Consider the following 24167-nt stretch of genomic DNA (forward strand, 5'->3'; position numbering starts at 1 on the left):
GCTGAAGGCTTGAGAATGGGTGGGGTTTGGGGGGAGGAGGTCACTGCTACAATTTCTGGACTTGAGAGGCTCAAGAACCAGGAGCTCCAATACCCAAGGGAAGGAGAAGATGGATGTTCAAGCTCAAGAAAAGAGAACACTCCTCTTCCATGCTCCATTCAGACCCTCAACAAATTGAATAATGCCATGCCACGTTTATGAGGGTGAATCTTCTTTACTCAGTCTACAATTCAAATGCCAGTCTCTTCCAGAAACACCCTCACAGACTTACCTACAAAGAATGCTTTACCAGCTGTCCGGGCATCGTCTAACCCAGTCAAGGTGATATGTAAAATCAATAATTGTAATCTGAGATGAATGCTGGAGTAGAAGAAAAGAGGGTCACAAAGTTGCCTGAAATAAGAAATCAATAAAATATGTTTAGAAAGACAAGACAAAAGCTTTTCCCACCCTATGACCTCACATGCAGGGCTAGAAGATTATAATTTGGAAAGTAAAGACTTGTGAAAAAGAAGAGTAGCCAAGCATGAGGTTTACTAAATCTGTTCTGAAGGACAAGGTCACTGCTATGGTTTGAATGTGTGTGTCCCCATTAAGTTCCTATGTTGACATCTAATCACCAATCTGGTGGTCTTGGAAATTACTAGGTCATGAGGGCAGAGTCTTCATGTACGGGGTTAGCGCTCTTCTAAAAGAAGCCCGAGAGAATCGCCTTGCCTTTCCACCATGTGAGGACTCAGGGAGAAGGCACCATCTGCGAACCAGAAGCAGGCCCTCACCAGACATTCAGTCTTCCAGAACCTTGACCTTGGTCTTCCCAACCTCCAGAATGTTAAGAAATAAATCCCTGTTGTTTATCAACCATGCAGTTTATTTTATTTTGTTACAGCAGTCTGAACAGACTGAGACGGTCTGGTAAGGCAGTTATGTTCAGTTGCTGGTATTGAGGTCTCTTTGCCCTGGAACATATTTCCCATCCTCGTCCCTTAAATTCCAAGAACAAAAACTAAAACTAGACTTTTAGCCTTCTCCTCTTTATATAACTACCTAACGTAGCCAAAATTGAGCTCATGGGGGGAAATAATCAAAAAAAATGAGGAAAAAATGCACATAAAAGTAAGATTACAAACTGAATAGTTTATACTACACAAAACAGAATTAAGGTAACTGAGAAATTAGAAAAATGATAAATAGTCCTAAAATACCTTGAAGAGTTAAAGGCAAATAATGGTAACAACAAGTGAAATAACTGAATTCCTTCTTATGGAAAACATGATATTTGAATGAAAAATTTAATAGCTGGAAGGAAGAGCAGAATGCGTATAGCTGGAAAAATCATCTCCAGAACTTAGCAAAATGAAAAATAAATGGATAAAATAAATTGGCATTGCAAAAGAAAAATCTAGGTATGTGGAGTCTAGTAGTAGGCATAGAAATATCCTCATATCTGAAGTTCAGACACAAGAAAGTAAAGAAGAGGGAAGAAAGTGTTACAATAATAACCAGTAAAATAATAGCCCAACAACAACATAACCTCAAGGCCACTTTAAAACAAAAACTTTGAATAATTAAGTGTAAAAGAAAATTCAAGATGTATTATAAGATCATATATGCTACAAAGAAGCTAACACTAAGACAAAGTTCAAACCTAAGTTTCTATAGTTCAAATTATCATTTAAATGGAAGGGTGACGTGGCATGTTCTCTAGGGCAGCATTGTCTGTAGCACTTTTTTATCAATATCCACATGTGGATATTGACAACCATATTGGACAGAGCAGTCCTAGGGACTCAGAGGAACTATTCCAGCAAGAACATCAACAAATCAAGGGGGATTATATGAAGTATATTACAAGTGTAAGTAAATTAATAGTTAGATGTAGTTTATTGTCATGTCAAAAATAAATAAAAACCATAAACATATGTACGTTAATTATAATCAGAATTAAATCGCACACGATAACACAGCTGGGTGAGAAAAAAAGAGATGAAGGATAAGGATATAAGAGGACCTATTTAGGGGGAGGATACTGGGATATATGAGGTTAAGAAATCGAAAAAGAAAAAAGATAAAATAGGTAGATACATAAATATAAAATGTGCATCTTATAAAATAGCATAAAATGTTTATCCATCTAAAGGAAGCCAAGAAAAGGGAAACAATAAAAGTAATAAATATAATAAATGGAAAATGCAAAGTAAATTACAAAAATAAGTCCCAACGTAACAGTAATTTCAGTATGGTTGAGTTAAACTCACAAATCAAAAAGACAGACTCTCACACTCACACCACATTATAAAAAAAAATCCAGCAATGTTTTGTCTTGGAAGAGATAAGTGAAAAGAATATGTAAGGGTCAAAAATAAGAGATGAAAATATAAAGAAAAGAAAGCTTTGTAGAAGGGATTTAGGTGCAAAAATTAAAGAAAAAGAAAGATGGCATCAAATAATCCAATAGATATAATACATATAACAAAAGAGTCTCAAAATATATAAAATAAGTGACAAAACTACAAGAAAAATAGGTAAGTTAGTAAATGTATTTAGAGATATCCTTACATTTATTTGGGAAATACATTAATCTAACTAAAAATATAAAATATTTAAACACCACCCTTGACATTTAAATACATGCATGTATCTCTTCTCGGCCTTTTTGCTAAGATCAAGTGTAAATTCATGTGTGTGTGTGTGTGTATTTTATATCTCAAAAAAAGACACATTCATTTTAAGTATATTTGGAAAAATAACAAAATTGTGCATGTAATATGTACAAGGAAATATCCACAAATCTGACAATTCGACCACTTAGAGATTATTTGCTGATGACAATGAAATAAAAATGAAAGTCAATGTGTATATATAATTATATGTAAATTATGTAAATGTACAATATAAATTATTTTATGTGCATAAACTGTTTTTAAATAAATACTATTTGTTTTGTAAAGTCATAAAGATTAGTAAAAAATATTTAGAACCAAATAAAATAAAAGCACTGCATTTCAAAAGTACGGGGAGTCATTGATAAAGTGGGACTAAGAAGAAAATAAATATGTTTACATATGGTTAGAAAAAAGCAACGGATTCTAAACAATTATCAAAATATCTAATCTAAAAAGTTAGTGAAAGATCAATAGAGCAAACCCAAGGGAGACAGAGGGAAGAGAGTAATAACTGTAAGAGCAGAGGCTAGAAATATAAACAATAACAACCAGAAGAAAAATCAATAGAGATTAACAAAATAAAAAAATTTTTTTAAAAGACTGTTTCTTAGGAAAAACCATTAACTTGGCCAAATCTCTGCCAAGAGGGATAAAAATAAGTGAAAGCATGCAAACAACATTCTGAATGTAAAAGAGAAATAGTTACAAACACAACAGAAGATTCATTCCTTAATAAAAGAACATAGTGAACATATACTATAAATTTGGAAACTTAGGGTAAATAAGAGAAAACAAATAGCCTTTGGTAGTATAATATCTTCTATCTTTTCATATATTTCAAATGGCTTTTTGTTTACCTCATGGTGCATAATTATAAGATTTACTTTAAAGTCTTATTTATCTGATAGTTTCAACATCTGGGATTATTTTGCAGCTGTCATCTCTTCATTTTTTTCTCAAGAATAAATTTCCTGGGTCTTTCAACATTGAGTAATTTTGGTTTTCATCTTGAGGAAGTATAACATTACATCTACTCTGGGTTCTGTTGAAAACCTCTGAAGAAACTGAGATTTTTGTTTTTGAAGGAGTCAACTCTGCTGGGCTTACACTGTAAATTCTCTGTCATTTTTATGTGGGTTGGCTCCGATCTCAGTTCAGCCTCAAGTCTTTGCTACACTGATTATGGTCTGACCCATAAATATGTAGACTGCAGGTTAGTTTGGAACTTGAGAGGGTTCATGTGTCAAATTAGGGGATCTCTATCTGGTTCTCTCCCTCTACTCTTTATTTCCCCCTCATCCTCCAACCTGCATGTGTTCTGTTTCCTGGTTCCTCTGGCCCAAAGGATGGCATATTTGTCAGCATTTTTACCTTCACCGGGGTATGACTCACTGACTGGGACCTACTTTCGGAACACCACTTTGAGAGAAAATTATTTTTTTAGTTTCCTCCACCATGTGCCTGCTTTTGTTCACATTTTCAAGTCCTCATATAATTGATTTTGCATTTTGCAGAATGTATAGTTGTAGTCAGTGGGAGGCAGGGTCTGAAGCCCATCACTACAGTGGATTGGGAACTCTCTATTAGGTATTGTATTCAGAATTCTGGACCCTAAATAACTCGGTAGTGTACTGAACTTGTTCCCACCTCCTCTAAAATCCTGGAGATATGTGTTGCATTTTCATTTGTAAACAGCATATTTTTATTGAGAAACTGCTGTGTGCTAAGCACTGAGAAGACAAGGATGAAAGATCCAATTCTGGTTTCAAGAAATTTGAAAATCAAGGATGAAGAGAGTTTAGTAAATAAACAAATCTAGTGTGAGAAGGGCAACAGTTGAGACATGGATAGAATGCTGTGAGAACTCAAGGGAAGAGCCCTAAACGTAGCCTGTGAACTCTCCGAGCTGAAACTCCAAGGATGTGTAAGAACTACTCAGGTGCAGAAGTGAGGCGGAGGAAGGGAAGACCTGGGCATAGAATAAACAAAAGGATTATTCTAACAAAATATTAAACAAAATTAAACAAAATCCTATTAAACAAAAGGATTATGTTAACTGGCTGGAGGGGGAAGTGGTGAAAAATTTAGTGAATCCCATTAATCAATATTATATACCATAGGAAGTATATAGGATATTGATAGGGAGATTAATGAGAGCTGGATAAATGTTAAGAGAGAGACTTGATCTTGGTGACACTGAGAAAATGGGTGGGAAGGCATGAAATAGGGAAAACTAGATGGACTAGAGGGCTCCGTGGTAGACCTTGTAGGGGGTTGGGACAGACATTCCCTGACTTAAGAGGGAGAAAGTGAAAATGGAAAGAAGTGAATGGAATAGAATTGAGGCAGATTGTGGAACTGATTTGAGAGGGTTTGGAAGTACACTTGATGCTCTAAGTGAGAGAAAGGTATCAGGATATCTTCAATCCTTGTTTCTTTTATAAGGCAAGTGGTTCTATCAAAAATTAATTTAGGAATTGTAGGTTGGATCATGACAGAAAGAGACTATGCTTGGTTTGGATCATGTTGCAACTTGAGGTGCCTTTGAGTTTCTCAAGTGAAGATACGAAGTGGGTACTCGAATAAATGCAACTGGAATACACACAGTATGTTAGGGATGGTTGTACGTCTTTGGGGGGTCATGGTATTACAGATGCTAGAGACAGAAGGGATATTGGAAATCATTTATTTTAATCCTATCGTTTTTCAGAGATACATCTCCAAGTAGAGAGTTAAAATGACAATTTCAGTCAAGCTGGGAGTCAAATGTGGATATATCGTGTTTACATCCAGGACATTAATATTGTGCTGCCCTGCACTCTTGTTCTATGTGGAGTAATACTGTTCTAGCAACTAGATAGCACATGCTCAGATGCCAGATATGTGAGTGACAAGATTGATTTGATTTTGTGAAATTTCAAAAAAGTGGCTTTTATTCTTGCCCAGAATTTGTGTTTAAATTTTCAAGGATAAAGGCAGTGAATGAAACAAAAGAATGGGCAAACTAGTAGAAATAATGAAAGAATAGAATTTGAGCGTGACTAAACCTAAGGTAGATGACTGATTTGAAAGATATGCACCTGAACCAGGTGGCAGTCTTTAAAGGTGGTAATATATATAAAAAGTGCCTAGTGGAGAATCTGGCACAATAGGAAGCTCCCACTCAAGCAACTGTAGCTTTACTAGTTTAAAAACAGAGACACTGAGGTTATTCCTGCACTGTTCATTACACTGTGAACGAGTCTTCTAAAACTAATGCTGTAGAACAGCTAAAGCGATGAGCATTTCAAGGGATGCAAGAATTACCCAGGTGTGTAGCTATCACCTGAGGATGACTTCCTTGTTTAACAAGTTTTTTCTTACAATTAACAAAATATTACCATCGATGAATTCACTATTTCCTCCCAAAGCATGAATACAATGCTTGAAATAGAATTTCCCCATAACTGATAGAAAACCAGCTATGGATCAAAACCAGATGTACTTTTGCTATGATAGTCCAAAGGGAATGTAGGAATCTTGAAGATTAAGAGAAAAGATTAATTCTGACCCATCGACATAATTGAATCCATCTTCATCACCCAAACTTTAACTAATTTTCTTTAACTAATTTTTTTAACTAATTTTCTTTACTATTCAAGAAAATCTGGATCCAGTTTATTATATCAACCGTGAGATGAAGAGAAGTGGTTAAGCTGAACTCCCTTTTATCATGATTTCAATAAATATACATTGCCTTTATAGTGATCAAAAACACAGGTACTTGAAAAGCAGCAATGAAGCATAAAAGTGACATTAAACTATTGAAGTCACCGTGTTCCATGCTCAGATGTCTGTCCAGTGAAGCACTGCTCAACCACCAGACTTGGCCAACTGACAGGCTGGCCTGGAATATTTCTATAATTGTGACATACTGAAGAAAGTCAGTGCTGATTTTAAAAAGAAAAAAAAAAAAAGCAGTCACAAAACAAACCAGTGATAGATGCCTTAACCCTGGTAATTACAAGCCCGTGAGAATTTGAGCATAAAAATGTTTTCTTAAGTTCCATGATATAAGTAGATGTTTGCATTAGATGATCTCTTAGGGTTCACTTCCTTTCTGAGAATCTATGATTCTGAAATTTGTTCAATGATCTGTAGAGGCTCCTCTCTGGCCCTTCAGAAAACCCACAGCCCCAAAATTCTGTTAAAAATCTCTTGATCCATTTAGGCAGAAAATGTTTTACCTCCCTAGGCCTTAAAAGTGTATACTCAACAAATTATAGAATTTCTTCATACTGACGGAATACTAAGCTCTGAACTTTGCTTGAGGAAATCTTTGGATATTATTAACTCTTTGTGATCGTGGTTCCTACCGTTTTTTTTTTTTTTTTCTTTAGTAGTTAACACTGGCACATATTCTCAGTACTATCACATATTGTCACTGTTTTAGTCCGTTTTGTGCTGCTATAACAGAAATACCTGAGACTGGGTGATTTATAAAGAAGAGAGGTTTATTCGGCTTATGATTCTGGGACATCTGCATGCGGCACGGGCCTCAGGCTGCTTCGACTCAAGGCGAAAAAGTGACAGGCAGCTGGCAGGTACAAGCAGATCACATGGCGAGAGGAAGCAAGAGAGAGAGAGAGAGAAGGTGCCAGGGTATTTTTAAGCAACAAGCTCTCGCGGGAACTAATAGAGCAAGAACTCACTCATTAATCCCCCCTCCCCCAGGGAGAGCATTAATCCATTCATGAGGGATCCGCCCCCATGATTCCATCAGTTCCCAACACTGCCACATTGGGGATCAAATTTCCACATGAGTTTTGGAGGGGACAACACATCCAAACTCCATCAGTCACATATTAGTCAGGGTACTAAATTGCATGCAATGAAGACAAGACCTGGCTGATTTAAACAAGAATCAAACAGTATATAAATAAATAAATAAGTAAAAACAAAAAATAAATAACTAAAAGTTTGATCGGGTATTAAGTAGTTTATAAAATTTCTGGGAAACCTGGAAAAATAGAGCACAACAAAGGGAAACTATGCAGCCAGACCCAGAACAAAAATTATCCCAAAAGTATTAACCCTGGGATGGCACCACTGCCTACTGCCATCATCGTACCCACTGGAATCTGAGCTGGTGTCACTGACACTGGTGACACTTGCCCCAGGATGCTACCCCTATCACTGCTGTCCCTGCCACCCAAGAAGCTAGGCATTTTTGCGACTCCACTCTCTTCCAGAAGCAATTCCTCCAATTATTCATTTTGAATCCATTTCTTCAGATCCAAAGTCTCAGGGGAAACATCTAATCAGTCATCCTTAGGCCAGCGTCTATGCCTCAGCTCTCAGGGGACAGAGAAGACGAATGTATTATTTTCCCCCTAGCCTCATAAATTCGAGAATTGCTCAGAAGTAGGCAGCCAAAAGAATGACAAATGTCGACAATACAGGGGTCCAAAAAATAGCTGCTGAATAAATGAATAGATGAGTGAATAAATCCATGAACACAGTCATCTTGCACCAAAAACAAACAAACAAACAAAAAACACTTCAAGTAGACAAAGACTTAACTACAATGTAGAGATGTAAAAAGTCTATCATGAATAATGAACTTTATTTTTTTCAAAAAGAAGGTATCCACGGTGAGCATCCGACTGTGCAATTTGAAAAGAAAACAAGAGCAGTCAGAATTCTGAAGAGAGGAAAGAGAAGAAAGACACGGTCTGTAGCATTAAGAAAACTACAGTCTCTCCACACCCTGATCCGTTCCATATGCTTTAAAAATGTAAGCCAAGTTGAAAGATAAAACTGCGGTCTATAGCTGACTTACTGCTAAAGCTGGTAAACGTGGTGGTGCTACTGAAACGGTAGCCAGATGGTTCTGATAACCCCATATAGTCCCTGTCTGTGTCCAAACGGAAGAGAAAAAAAGAAAGAGAATTAAACAGCCCTCATTGAGGACATTGGCATGATCAGTTCAGTTGACAAACTTCACCACTATAGGGAGGAGTAAGGGGTAGGGCAAAAGGTAGGGTTTTTTTAGAAAAATATCTCATAAAATCAAGAGAAATTCACAAATGGGATTATAATTTAGTGTTCTTAAACTTTATTTCTTAAACTTCAGACTTCTCTACTAGTCCTAAGGATTAACCAGGGTATAACTGTTACACTTGTTATGGGTTGAATTGTGTTCCTCCAAAATTTCTGTGTTGAAGTCCTAACCCCCAGTACCTCGCAATGTGATCTTACCTGGAAATAACGTCATTCATTGTACATGTAATTTGTTAAGATAAGGTTATCCTGGAGCAGGGAGGGCCCCTAATCCAATATGACAGGGGTCCTCATAAAAAGGAAAAATTTGAACACATGCACACAAGGAGAACACCAAGTGAAGGTCAAAGCAGAAACAGGGGTGATTCTTCTATATGCAAGAAATATCAAAGATTGCCAGCAGACAACCAGAAGATAGGAGAGAGACATGGAACAGATTCTCCCTCACAATGATCAGAAGGAGCCAACTCTGCCAACAACTTCATCTCACACTTCAAGATTCCAGACCTACGAGACAATGTACTTCTGTTTTTTGATTACTCAGTTCATGGCACTTTGTATGGCAGACCTAGAAAACTAGTACATAGCTCTAGGAAGATCAGCAAAAGTAAGGATAGTTCTTTTCCCTACTCACTGAAGACAATGCCCAATTACAACCACTGCTCTTTTGAGGCTTTTATTTAGCCTAATATTTTCTTCCTTCCAGTTTCCTATTTTCCCCTACTCTTCAGGACCAAGCTCCTTTGAAGAAGCAAACATTTGCCTCTACTCTCTTGTTTTACGCTCATTCCTTCAACTCGTGCAGTCTAACTAGTCACCCATCACTTCACTGAAATTGTCTGCTTGAAGGTCATGAGTGACTCCTAATTTTAAATTCATTGCATGATGTTCAGATCTCTGCCCGTTAAATTGTTTCTTTGGCTATTATGACATATTCTCCAGCTATTTCATTTAGCTCTTGTGGACTCCAAGACCTATACTTATTCTTTTCTTCTCTCTCTGTGAGCCTGGCTATAAGTGATCTTACAGACCTCTGTACTGATTACACTAGAATCTACATCTTCAGCTGTGGCCTCTCTCATGAGCTCCAGATACATATTTTTAATGTTCTGATGGAAATCTCCATGCAATAATACATAGGCTAAAATTATGAATTTAGCTGCTCTCAACACCTGCTCCTCTACAAGCTCCTCTGTAGAGAATGTCAACAAAATTTAGGAGTCATCCTAGACATTTCCCTTTCCATCTCATTCTACGTCCATTAAGCCATCAAAACTGGTAGACAATTTTTCCTTACAAATAAAATGCTAAATACCATAATGTGCTTGAGTCTTCTTTATTATCAAATGCATAATGCATTCTTCAAGATATACAGCAACAGTTGACACTCTTTTAATGTCCCAGCCTATAGTGAATATATTTTTCAATTCCAACAAGCTTTATTTTTCTACCTCAAGATCAACTTATGTAACATAAAGCTGTTTCCTTAATATCTATTTCACTACTGAGAGTTTTGTTTTTAATTTCCCAGTTTAGGTGTCTGCATATTCCCTGGGTTGTGAGATCCTCGGAGTAAAGAGAGTTTAAATTCTATGACTCAACATCTAGGACAATAATCACAACTTTGATTAGCTACATTTGTTGAATAATTGAAGGCCACTAGAATGCTTGGAACACTTGTTACTTTCAACAATATCGTAACTGTAAACTGAGACATAAAAAGAGAGAGCACTTTCACATTGATTGACTAAACTTGAATGGCCTCCTCAGAATGTCAGAATTCCCCAAACAGTGAAATATCACTGATGTAAAGTGTCCTCACCTCCCCATGGTAAAACATGTACTACTTTATCCCTGGGGTTTCTTCGAGACATGAAGCAGATATAACCTGAATTGCAGCACCAATCTCCTGCAAGGAACCATGCTTTAGGGTTCTTTTCCTCCATCAGTGTATGTTACTGAAATCAAGACAAGTTGAGTCCCCAAAAGGAAATGTAGGTGTTGCATATAGCAGTGAATGATGATGGGTTGGCAAAAGAAAACAGAAGTCCTACCCTCCTCGCCTTCTTTTTCCACCACATTCATTTTACAAATTTGACTTCAACAAATGATTTGGTTCCAGCAAAGATTTTCATAACTGAAAAAAGAAAAAAAATGTAAATGATGGATGGATTAAATTGATGGTATAATCTAGAATGCTGGATGCTGGTAAGGTGTGTGCGACTTTGGAGGAAAAGCTGATATGACCAAAGTAAAGAATTATTCCCGCAGCGTAAATTATAAACTACTTAGCATTTTAACAACACCAATAAAACCAAAAGTCCAGTTTAAAGAAATATTATTTTCCCTCTTGATGGCAAGTTTCCTACGAATTAATAAAATTAGTTCATAAAACTAAAGTTAAAGCTAATAGTAAAGTATCAACAAAAGCCGCAAAGTCCCAACCACTAGATTAATGATGGTTCTAGTTCTGGTTCCTTCTTGTACATATTTGGAAAGTACAGGTGTACAATGCCCACTCTACTTTGAAGAACCTACCTTCCTGAAAGCTTTGTGGCTCTAGTTGCCCTGAAATAGGAGATCCTAGGCATCCCTCTCCTTTGTTTCAGAACGTTCAAATGACACATTAGTGTCTGGAGATAATTTTTGTAAGCTAACACCATAGTAGTACTCAGATACTCACAAGGAAAGTAACAAAAATGAATATAGCACTCTCATTTGAAGTGAAGGCATCACTACCTCCAAAGGTGACAGTCACTGGTCATCTCCAAAAAATGGCTGCTTCAGGCCAGCCCCATGGCTCACTCAGGAGAGAGTGGCACTGGTAGCACTGAGGCCGTGGGTTCGGATCCTATATACGGATGGCCGGTGCGCTCACTTCAAAGTCACGGGTTCGGATCTTGTATAGCGATGGACGGTGTGCTCACTGGCCGAGTGTGGTGCGGACCACACCGTGCCAAGGGTTGCGATCCCCTCACCTGTCAAAAAAAAAAAAAAAAAAAAAAAAAGGCTGGTTCAATAATGCCAGGTTTTATGAAATTACTTACCAAGATAAGCAATATACACATATTTTAATCTAAAATCCTTAACATTTAAGTGCAGATTCATTCTTTTATAACATTGTGCAGACAAAACAAAACAAACCTGTAGTCCTGTCTGAAGGCAGCCAGTTTGCCATCTCTGGTTTACAAAAGTCCTTGCTATTCTCCTTGAATAACAAGAGCAATATTTTGTGCCGTATTTTTTATATAGGGATTTTAATTCATTAAATAGCTTCATTTTTTTCACATTGTTCTGTTTTGCAGTTTGGTGGTCCCTCCTGAACAGACCACTTCTCTCCAACTGGACTACTGCCTCCTTGAGGGGAGAGATAAGCTGATTTTGTTGTTGTTTTTCTCTCAGAAATGAATGCACAATAGGTATTTAGTATCTCCTCACTGGTGGAATAATAATATAAGAGTCATGAACAGCCTAGTTTAGCCGGGCTCTTCCAAGCCCTTTGAACATACAAGTAACATGACTAGCAAAGATATTTCAGAAAATGTCCTGATAAATACCTGACTTAGTCTGCCATTTTACTCTTAGGTCAAAAGCAGAAAGAGTAAACAAATATCTCTCTAGCTCCACCTCTGTGTTTCATATCAAAAAGTCTACATTGTGTTAGATGCAGGCTTAAGTATTTAATTAAATTAAGCTAATTCATTTATTCAGCAGATATTTATTGAATTTCTATTAAGTTCCAGACAGTCTTCCAGGTGCTATAGACAAAGAAGTTAATAAAGCAAAGTTCCTGCCTTCAGGTCTAGTGAATTTTTGCAAAGGATTTTGCAAATAATATGCTTATAAGCGGATCTATTTTTTCCTGATGTTTATATTAATCTTGGAAAATATTCAATGTTAAAGATATAATTTTTGATTTATGATGTATTCCTCAGTGAACACAAGAAGAGCTGTTACAAACTTTTAAGTAATTATACCCGGTAATTAAATGATCAAGAGAGATCCATTCTATTTTGTTTAAATAATTCAAAGGGAATTGAAAGTAATGGTCTATCTGGCAGAGTTGTGTGTAATTATTTTCCATTAATATTTGCAACAGACCAGAACTTAGGCTTGCAAATATACAGTGCTATGGGGGATATTACAGAAGAGACTAGAAACTAAGTAGGCTTGTATAATGTTGTACTAAGTAGCATTTTATTGTTGTTGTATAAGAAAATAACATATTGTTATTGCCATTAGTGCAGCTAGCATAGAAATTCAGACCTTCAGGAATAAACCCTGATGGGGTGATCTCTGACTGATGTTCACATTTTGCTCTCAGCAACACATCCTTGCAAACAAAACAGCATATATTTGCTATGACTTTGGGGAAACATCAGTTTCCTGAAGATAAATTGACCAACACATATAAAAGGCATGTAATTCCAAACTAATCAAACATAAAACAACTTAAATAACTGGCATTCAGGAAATGAGCATAATAAAAAAAGAACTCAGAATCATGTCCTTATCTTGAATTCCTTTTACGAAAGTTGCAAATGTTAGAAGGATGGTTATTGCTTGCACAAGTACTTCAGTGTTTTTCACTCAAGCTGTTCAAAGTCTCCAAACCTCCCAGCCTAGCAGAAAGCTCTACTGTGGTTCCTTCCGATCCTGCTCTTCCATGTTTGTCTCCGGGGGAAGGAAGGAGAGAAGTAACCTGTGAGGTCTATGCTAGCGCCAGGGCTTCTTGGAAAGCCTGCAGAATGAACGACAATTAGCAGAACTGCATGCAAGGCAGAGCTCAAGCCGCAGTGGGTAACTTTTTGACCTCTGGTTCAGTCCCAGCTTCTCCTTACTTTGTCTCATCCACTGCACACTCCTCTTACTCCTTCAAGTGCCTTCCTGCTTTCCAGACAATCAAACTACACCTTTGCAAACATGATGGTGGTTAGTCAAACTTAATGAAACAACTTTGCATTATTTCTTCTTAGTATGGATAAATTTACACAAGAAAGTAGATATTCTTCAGTCTATATAGAGTAAGACAGTTCTTGACAAAGAAAGTGCACAGTATGAGAAATAAATCTGTTTACAGGATGACAATTTAACCTTTAATTTCCAAAATTACAATGAGGAATAACCCATATACTGAGAAATTTGGGGATTATTTCTTTTCTCTGGCCATTAACAATCATCTTAAGGAACAATTTCCTCCTCAGGTTCAGAGAACAGTTTTTGAGTTTAACGTGGTATAACAGGGAACCGGAAAAGAGAAACCAATAGAATTATGTCCTGTTTCCCAGTATCCTGTGTTTACAATAGTCAAAAGGCTCAAAACAAATCGTATTTGGAAAAGCCCTGGAAGCCATCTATGTCAACTTCCTTTAATCGCAGAGAGAGAACATTTTTTAGTCCTCTGTGAAAACTAATTGTAGGAGTCTCATTACGGTATTACCGCACATAATTGCATTGTGGCCATCTTCATTCATCAGAATTCATCTATGCAACATCTGTGTCTTTGCAAATTTCACTCTTGGTTTAGAGTTCTGTCTTTTTAGATCCAGATGAGAAAGCAGATTACGTCTCCATATATGGTGAGATGAACATATACAGCCACACCTCATTTTACTACATTTTGCTTTATTGCTCTTTGCAGATATTGCATTTTTTACAAATGTAAGGTTTGTAGAAACTCTTATTGAGCAAGTATATTGGTGCTGTTTTTTCCAACAACGTGTGCTCGTTTTGTGTCTCTGTGTCACAGGTAATTCTCATAATATTTCAAAGTTTTTAATTACTATTATCTGTTATGCTTATCTGTGATCCATGATCTTTGATGTTGCTACTGTCGTTGTTTTGGGGCATCACGAACCATGCCCACGTAGGAGGGAGAACTTAATTGACAAAGGTTCTGTGTGTTCTGACCACTCCATCAACTGGCAGTTCCCCTGTCTCTCCTTCTCGTCAGGCCTCCCTATGCCCTAAGTCACAAAAATATTGAAATTAGGCCAATTAGTGGCCTCTAAGTGTTAACATAAAAGGTAGAGTCACAAGTCTCTCACTTTAAATCAAAAACTAGCAATGATGAAGCTTAGTAATGGAGGCATATTCAAAGTTGAGCTAGGCCAAAAGCTAGGGGACTTGCACCAGTTAGCCAAGTTGTGAGCACAAAGGAAAAGTTATTGAAGGAAATTAAAAGTGCTACTCCAGTGAACACAGTAATGATAAGAAAGCAACATGGTGTTATTGCTGATATGGAGAAAGCCTTAGTAGTCTGGATAAAAGATCAACCCAGCCACAATATTCCCTTAAACCAAAGCCTAATCCAGAGCAAGGTCCTAACTTTCTTCAATTCTAAGACTGGGGGAGGTGGGGAAGCTTCAGAAGAGAAGTTTGCAGCTTGCAGAGGTTGGTTCCTGAGGCTTAAGGAAAGAACCCATCTCCTTAATGGAAAAATGCAAGGTGAAGCAGCAAGTGCCCATGTGGAAGTGCAGCAGGTTACCCAGAAGACCTAGCTAAGATCATGGATGAAGGTGGCTACGCCAAACAACAGACTTTCATTGTAGACAAAACAGCCTTTTATTAGAAGAAGATGCCATTCAGTACTTTTCATACCTGGAGAGGAGAAGTCAATGCCTGCTTTCAAAGCTTCAGAGGACATGCTGACTCTCTCACTAGGGGCTATTGCAGATGATGACTTTAATTTGAAGCCAGTGCTCACTTATCATTCCAAAAATCCTAGAGCCTTTAAGAATTATGCTAAATCTTCTCTGCCTGTGCTCTGTGAATGGAAAAACAAAGCCTGGATAACAGCACATTTGCTTACAGCATAGTTTACTGAATCTATTAAGCCTGCTGTTAAGACCTACTGTGCAGAAAAAAAAAAATTCTTTCAAAATATTGCTGCTCATTGATAATGCACCCAGTCACCCAAGGACTCTGATGGCGAGGTGCAAGGAGATTAATGCTGTTTTCATGCCTGATAACACAACATCCATTCTGTAGCTCATGGATCGAGTAGTAATTTCTACTTTCAAGTCTTATTATTTAAGACATACATTTTCTAAGACTATAGCTGCCATAGATAGTAATTTCTTTGACAGATCTGGGAAAAGTAAATTAAAAACTTCTTAGAGAGGATTCACCATTCTAGATGCCATTAAGAATATTTGTGATTCATGGGAGGAGGTCAAATGGTAAACATTAACAGGAATTTGGAAGAAATTGATTCCAGCCTTCTTGGATGACTTTGAGAGTCTCAGACTTTGACGGAGGAAGTAAATGCAGATGTGGTAGAAAGAGAAAAAGAACTAGAATTGGAGGTGTAGATGAAGTCACATTAGATGTAACTGAATTGCTGCTATCTTATGATAAAACTATAACAAATGACAAGTTGCTTCTTTTGGATGAGCAAAGAAACTGATTTCTTGACATGTAATCTACTCCTGGTGAAGATGCTATGAACACTGTTGAAATGACAGCAAAGGATTTAGAATATTACATCACATTAGTTGATAAAGCAGCTGCAGGTTTTGAGAGGATTGACTCCAATTTTGAAAGAAGTTCTACCTTGGGTAAAATTCTGTCAAACAGAATTGCATGCTACAGAGAAATCTTTCGTGAAAAAAGCCTATCAAAGCAGCAGACTTCATTGTCATCTTATTTTCAAAAGTTGCCACAGCCACCCCAACCTTTAGCAATCACCACTCTCAACAGTCAGCAGCTGTTAACATCAAGGCAAACTCTCCTCCAGCAAAAAGATCTGGAAAGCTCAGATGATCGTTAGCAATTTTTAGCAATGAAGTATTCTTAATTAAGGTACGTACATTGTTTTTTTCAGACATAATGCTATTGCACACTTAATAGACTACAATATAGTGTATACGTAACTTTTACATGAACTGGAAAACCAAAAATTCGTGTGATTCACTTTATTGTGATATTCATTATATTGCAGTGGTCTGGAACCAAACCCAAGGTATGCCTGTATTTTACACAGGGAATATTTAGTAAAATATAGGATGAAAAGTAAATGAGAAACTAATAAATAGGGACTTCAAGTTTGGGAATACCATAGGAGACATTACAATCATGCAATAAATATTTGTTAAGCTATGCACTATCCGAGATACTAAAAAAAGGCTGTTAAAAAATATAACTTCTGAATTCATATGTATTGCTAAAATGCATTTTTAAATTCTTTCAAAATTCATTTAGTTTTTATAAAAAGTATCTTCCACTGTATTTCACAATTGTATAATTAAGGTGAATAACCCAAAGCCTTCTCAACCAAAGCCACTCTGCCTATCTCCAACTGCTCTCATGTACACGACGTTGGCTCTAGGGGACCTGAGCTGCACATCACTTTCGTAGCACCATTCTACATTTATTCATCTGCATCTTTGATTCCCTTGTTATAATATTTCCTCCCATTCCCTGGAAACATGTATTACAATTTTCCTCACATATCACCTTGTGAAGTTTTTCCATAACTTTAATCAGAGGAGAAAACATAACAGAATGCACCATTATTAAAAACACCATTTTGTTTTTTAATAAACACATTTGTAAGAGGTTAACATCTTGTGATATGTTCTGTTAAGAAGATGGTCATGACCTCTGGCTACAGCCAGAAGAGACACATGGCACCAGTACCCATGTGGGATGTGTTGCACCCAGTATTTCTCAAGATGACATCGCCAGCCTGTTGGAAACTGCTGCATACACAGGGTCCTTAAACTCAAGGCAGTATGCAGTATAGTCTATTCACATAAAATTTCAGGAAGTTCTTCCCTGGAGGCTCCCCCTCCTTTAACCCTGTTTCCATACTTGTCTTGTGGCTTTCTTAATAAATATCCATTGGACTTTGACTCTAGTCTGTTGCTAGTTTTGTGAATGGTCACTCTTAGTTTCTCAGTTGCAATTGCCATTGTCTCTGAGTAGTGCATTACTGTCTGCTTCAACATTTGCCACACACATTTATATAAGAATGATTTTCAATACTGTGTTATGAGTTTTGTCCTAACAGATGCCATTTCTAGTCAGCACTATCTTCTTATGGAGAAATACATAAATCGATGCTATATGGACTGTACAGCTAGGGCTGGGTCTCACAGACCCCTCGAGCCCCTTGTCCAGACTGGGTCACAAACCCTTCACACGCAGGTTTATGAGCTAGGTAATAGGAGAAGGTCCTTGGAACCATGGATGAAGAAATAATAGGCTTTATTCAGAGCTAGGAGCAGCCGACCTAATATGGCTTCCTGGAGCATCCTCTGAAGCTTCGCGCATCTGCTCAGTTAGCCCTTTATACTTAAGTCCACAACCCAAAACACCTTCGGGGTGCAGAATCCAACTCCAGGATGTGAGCAGCAGTGTTGGAATTGCCCCACTGTCTGCAATTTCCATACAGAAGATGGTGGACTGGGCAGAACCGCACATTAGACAATAACAAGGAACACCTGGGGGCACATGCACATTCACATCAGACGCTCCGCAAGACTCCGAACAGCCGAGGGGCCCTGACCAATTTTTTATATTTTCCCAACATGGACTAACCCTAAGGAAATGGATTCTCTTCATTCTAAATGTTTCCAAAATAAACTCTGAGTTCTGCAGACCCACTGCTTAAAAAGAGAGACAAGCAAAGAAAAGGGTCAGAATATATTTCACAACAGACAGGGTTGCAGGGAGAGGAGAGATACACTTGAGAATAATAGTAGACATGGAAGTCTAATGTCTGTAAATATAGAAATACATCAGAAATCGTAGGTCAGGGATCAAGATCGAAAGAGCTACAAAAACATTGGAAACTTTGTAAATTTCTCATGTAAAATTTTTTATATATATTTTTAACATTAAAAAAGTTATTTCCTTAGGTGAGGCCTATTTTCAGCAACCATCAAAAAATGTCCTGTTAGTGAAGAATTTTGCTTTAATTTGGTCAGTGGAAAATTCCTTCCTGGCCTTTGTGCTTATGACTCTGTCAGAACCTCACCGAACTGGCTACTCAGGCCACTTTGCAGAATATACAAGTCTCAGTCAGGTAAGATCAGACCTCTGGCCTGGACTATATCTGAGAAATCTAAAACTGGCTATAAATCTAAAGAGGGGAAGACTAGAGTCCTGAAACATGGGCAGCCTATATAGTAAAAGACTCTTTCTGTATCTCATAAATACATAAAATCAATTATATTTCAACTAAAATAAATAGTAAATAAATATAGACTCTTCAAGACCATCTAATTTGATGTCAAAGCACACAGCTTCCCAATGTCACATGAGCCGTCCCATCTAATATTGCTGTGAAATTGCAACACATACCTTGTTAGAAAAGGTGAAAAAGCTCATCTATCTTACCTTTTACAATTTAGCTAAAATTACAAACAACAAAAAAATAGAGATGAAATGGAGTAGATATACAGGGTTTGAGGTTCTAGGGATTTGGAGCTGATCAAAGAAAAGGATATGACCATGAGAGGCAGTTAACATACAACAGACTTCGTTGGGTGACACTTAGACAGATATGCATGACAGGGAAGTCCCTCACAACAAGAGAATGGCCAGAGATTTACAGTGAGAGGGCCACCATCCAGAGGGGGAGGAGAGCAAGACAGAAGGCCTCCTTGTCTAGGTGATGTCACCTGAAGCACAGTGGGGAGTCTCTTGTACCAGCACTTGGGGCCTTTCTGGCTTGGGGCTAATCTTGTCCATTGCTAGCAGATGGTGGGGGTGGTGGGGGAAGGGGGAATTGGCAGAGTATGCAAAGCAGGCAAGCCCTAAATGGCTAAAAAATCTGCTTGTTTGGGCTATTTTTAAATACTTGGATATGTAAAATTTTCAGTTTGGCATTTGCTGGCTTTTGAGATAATGTGTCTCAGTTTGTAGTGAAGAAATAAAGAACACAGTAGCCAATACGCAGAGTCCATATTTGACTTATTAGATACCAGCAGAGAACAGGGAAGGTTATATCTCATCTCTGGGAACCATTGTAATGGGATACAGACCAAGCATCAGTCCCAGGATGATATATTCAAATACAAAACAAGAATGAAGAACAGAAAGTGAAATCCGAGAAGTGAGCCTGAGGCTCCACAATGGAGAGGCCTTAATCAGTCTCCATAAAGGTCTGTAGCACCCACCAGGCCCCAGGGACCCTCCACTAAAGAGCAAATTCCTTTATGGTTTCTGATAGAGTTTGGATGTGTCGTCCCTACCAAAACTCATGTGGAAATCTGATCCCCAGTGTGACAGTGTTAGAAACTGATGGAGTCATGGGGACAGATCCCTCATGAATGGATTCATGCTCTCCCTGGGGCAGAGTGGGCCTGAGTGAGTTCTCGCTCTATTAGTTCCTGTGAGAGCTGGCTGTTTGAAAGACCTTGGCACCTCCTCTCTCTCTCTCTCTTGTTTCCTCTCGCCATGTGATCTGCTTGTACCCACCAGCTGCCAGCCACTTTCTGCCATGAGTAGAAGCAGCCTGAGGCTCACACCAGATGCAGCTGTCCCAGAATCGTAAGCCACATAATCCTCTGTTCTTTAGAAATTACCCAGTCTCAGGTATTCTGCTATAGCAACACAAAATGGACTAGTACAGTTTCCAAAGCCCTTCCACTTTTCTTCTTACTCCAGTCTAAAGCTACAGTTCTCTTTTGACAAAAACAAATCAATTTCTTATCCGTTCAAAGCATCATTTCTTTCTTCTTCCTCAATAAGCATTTCTGTAGATGTTTACCATTGTAACCAGTTCTTTATTGATTTTATACAAAATCATAAGTGCAAGCATATTATTTCTAAAACAAAGACTATAATACTTTGTCTTATATGTAGATTAAAACCTTTAAAAATGTTTATTTAAAATATGCTGTGTGCCAGGTTATATTATCCTGTATGTTGGGAACAAGGCTTGATGAAAGACACAGCTTCTGCCCTCGTGGAGCTTGTATTAATGGGCAATCTAGGACTTAGTATGGAACTAGACTGTCTTTCTACACAGCTTGAGTGGATGAAGTACTGCAGCACCAATCCATTCTGGGAATGTATTAGGTGATCCTGCACATGCTAATCATTGTAGGCCGGGAGTGATCCAGTGACAATATTTTCTTCTATTATTCTTGGTTTTTTCTAGTGTTTCAAGCCTCCGGAGGGAAGTCAGTCTGGTCCAGGTTGTTTGTATATAGGTGAGTTGACTACCAAAAAAGAGGGGAGTGGGGATGAGAGAAGGAAACTAAATGCTGAGTGATGCTCTGCAGGGAGAGAAACTTACAAAGTTCCTGGTTTCTTTCTTTTTTTTCTTCCTTTTTGTCTTTTTTACTAACCAGTAACAGGATCGCAACCCTCGGTGTCGCGCCCGCACCGCGCTCAGCCAGTGAGCAGGAACCGGTCTCCACATGGGATCTGAACCCTCGGCGGGAGCGCTGCCACGCTCCCAAGCGGCACACTCTCCAGTGCGCCACAGGGCCAGCCCCAAAGTTCCTGGTTTCTGTAAAGCCCACATGCATTAATGCTGATTCAACCTTGTGTTAAGGGATCAATTGTAGGGGACAGTTATCGACTTCCATAAGTGTAGTGCTTATGGAAGAATTCACATCTAATCAGGCCCTTTGAGTTAAAGATCTTTCAAATTTCTGTTGCTTTGTAGGCAAGAGGTTGAAAAGGTTTAGACTGCATACTCTTAGGGCCAGTGAGTGCCAAAGGACTATGTCTTTAATGTGAGATGCCTCAGAAATGGGAGAAAAGGCTCTGGCATTTTCCTAGGGCAGGCAATTGTTGCACACTTTAATAAAGCCTTGCCAAAATGTTAGGACTGAACTATGGGGTGTATCAGTTTTCCAGGCCTACCATAACAAAGTTTCACAGACTGGTTTGCTTAAACAGCAGAAATCTATTGTCTCACAGGCTGGAAATTAAAGATGAAAGTGTTGGTAGGGTTATTTTCTTCTGAGGCCTCTCTCCTTGGCTTGTAGGTGGCTGTCTTCTCTATCTTCACACGGTCTTTTCTCTGTGCCTGTCTATGTCCTAATCCCCTCATCTTATAAGAAGACCAGTTATATTGCATTAGGACCCACCCATATGACCTCATGTAACTTCAATTACTTCTTTAAAGGCCCTATCTCTAAACACAGTCACATTCTCCAGTATTGGATGACATGTGGGGGAACACAATTCAACTCGTAATAAGAAGTGGTGACTGAATCCTTTATTCTACTGACACCACATTTGATTAATGAGAACACTGTGCAGCTTTCTTAAGGAAATTTTGACAATTTGCAAGTATCAAGCTCAGTAAAGACAACATCTCTTAGTCCTGAGCACAGTCATCTATTTCATTACTCAGGGACAGCCACAACAAGGCCTCAACAGTGCTAAGTCATCATTAGATGGTGTTAGGAACTGAATGTTTGTGTCCCCTCAAAATTTCAAAGTCTATAGGCTTAAGCACTAATCCCCCATGTGATGATATTTGTAGTTGAGGCCTTTGGGAAGTAACTGAGTTTGAATGAGGTCACGGGAGGGCAACCAGTGATGGAATTGTCCTTAGAAGGGGATGAAGAAACCACAGTTCTCTCTCCACCATGTGAGGATACAGCAATGTGTCTGTCTACAGACCAGGAAGAGAGCCCTCACTAGGAACCAAATCAATTGGCAACTTGATCTTGGACTTTCCTGTCTTGAGAACTGTGAGAAAAAAAATTCTGTTGTTCAAGCCAGCCAGTCTAAGATATTTATGGTCTATGGTATGTATTAGGTCTGAGCAAACTGATACAGAGCATCTACTCTTCACAAAACTGGAAACCCTGTTCTAAGACGGATACATTCTTCTTAAACAATTGTTATGCCTCCGCATGTATTCAGGGAGTCTATATTCCTTAATGTCAAAGAGTACAATTCTGTAGAAAAACAAACTTTCATAATTATAAGGTGATTTTCAGTGATATAGTTGACAATGACTCTCATTAAAGAAAAGAAAAGCATGTACTTAATCTCTGTTGGGGCAAATTTGTTGCATGTACGCAATTCATATGCAGTTGAAGACAGTGGTAAGCATGTTTTCAGCAGAGAATAGCAGCTGCAAGACCATAAGCACACAGAAAAGACGACTTAAAAAGAACTGCAGTAGACTCGGCAGTGGCCACTGAGCAGACCTGGCTCTGCTGGCCTGGGCGCTTTGCTCCACTTCCTACGCAACCATGTCTGACAAACCCAATATGGCTACAGTTGAGAAATTCGATAAGTCAAAATTAAAGGAGACAGAAACGCAAGAGAAAATTCCACTGTCTTCCAAAGAAACAATTGAACAAGAGAAGCAAGTAGGCAAATCGTAAGGAGGCATGCCCGCCAAAATGCCCCGTACATTCCCCAAGCATTGCCTTCTTATTTTACTTCTTTTACCTGTTTAACTTTGTAAAGTGTGGGGAGGTTGGATCACGTTTAAATGACTGTGCTGCCCTTTTTTCACATCAAAGAATGGCTGACAATGAAGGTCATGCCTGCCTCTCTGGCAGACCTCTGCCTGTCTGGCTGGTGGGGAAGGTAAAGAACTTGCATGTTGGGCAAAGAAGAGCTGAGTGGGACAACAGTGAAGTCTAGAGATAGAACCAAGTTGGTCCATGGTGTCCTGCAGGCTGTAAAATGCAGTTTATAATTCAATGATTTTAATTATTGGAATGCACAATATTTTAATATTCAAATAAAGTGTTTTAAAATGTGAAACAAACATAAAAAGAACTGCAGTAGTTAGGTTAGTATGGGAGCAGTTTAGAGAGGGTACGGATCTGGCGGCAGGAGGTGAGATGGAAGGAAGAAAAAGTAATTTCCTGGAGGACCTGGGACTTGAAGCTGAAGAATTATAAGTTAATTCTGAAGACTTTTTCTCTGTTCTTTTGTTCGTGAAATGTAAATTAGTTTTCCTTTCTTCATAAACAATTCATTTTTCAGAGTATCTGCCTCTTGGAAGTTATACAAAACAACAGAAGTCAAAGGCATTTATTGTCATCATAATATTTAAAAACTTCCAGTTCATAAAAATATATTATGTAAGTGCTCTAAATATATATTAGATTGCAATGCATATCATAAAATTATTCAACAATTCAACATGTGTACTAGAGGGATTAGAGTTTGAATTTTCATAAGCAAGACGAGAACACTAAAAATAATATATAAAATATGTTATAGAATTCTTAGTTCCAAAGGTCAAGTTAAGGCAATTAATTGAGGAAAATTCTTGAATGCTTTATTCAACTTTTTAAATGAAAACCATCTCTGAATCTACTTGGAAGGTACGATTGTACCACATGATAAATGATAAATTCAAATTCAGACACTGAGTCAAATTATGGAGATTATATGAGTATCTATGTCCTTAAAATATTTATGTTACTACTTTATTCTTTGTGAGTGAAATGCTGCTGAGTTCAGTTCTTCACTTTTAGATTTAACTAGTTTTTCAGAGAAAGTGTTCCATGACAGGCC

At 38.0% G+C, this 24167-nt stretch overlaps 1 pseudogene; it reads left to right on the forward strand.

The window, feature by feature from the left end:
* The first annotated feature begins 22882 nt into the window (after positions 1-22882).
* LOC103594217 lies at positions 22883-23017 on the forward strand (annotated as a pseudogene).
* Positions 23018-24167: the final 1150 nt, after the last annotated feature.

Source organism: Galeopterus variegatus, unplaced genomic scaffold (genome assembly GCF_000696425.1).
Source record: "Galeopterus variegatus unplaced genomic scaffold, G_variegatus-3.0.2 Scaffold66, whole genome shotgun sequence".
Classification (NCBI taxonomy): Eukaryota; Metazoa; Chordata; class Mammalia; order Dermoptera; family Cynocephalidae; genus Galeopterus; species Galeopterus variegatus.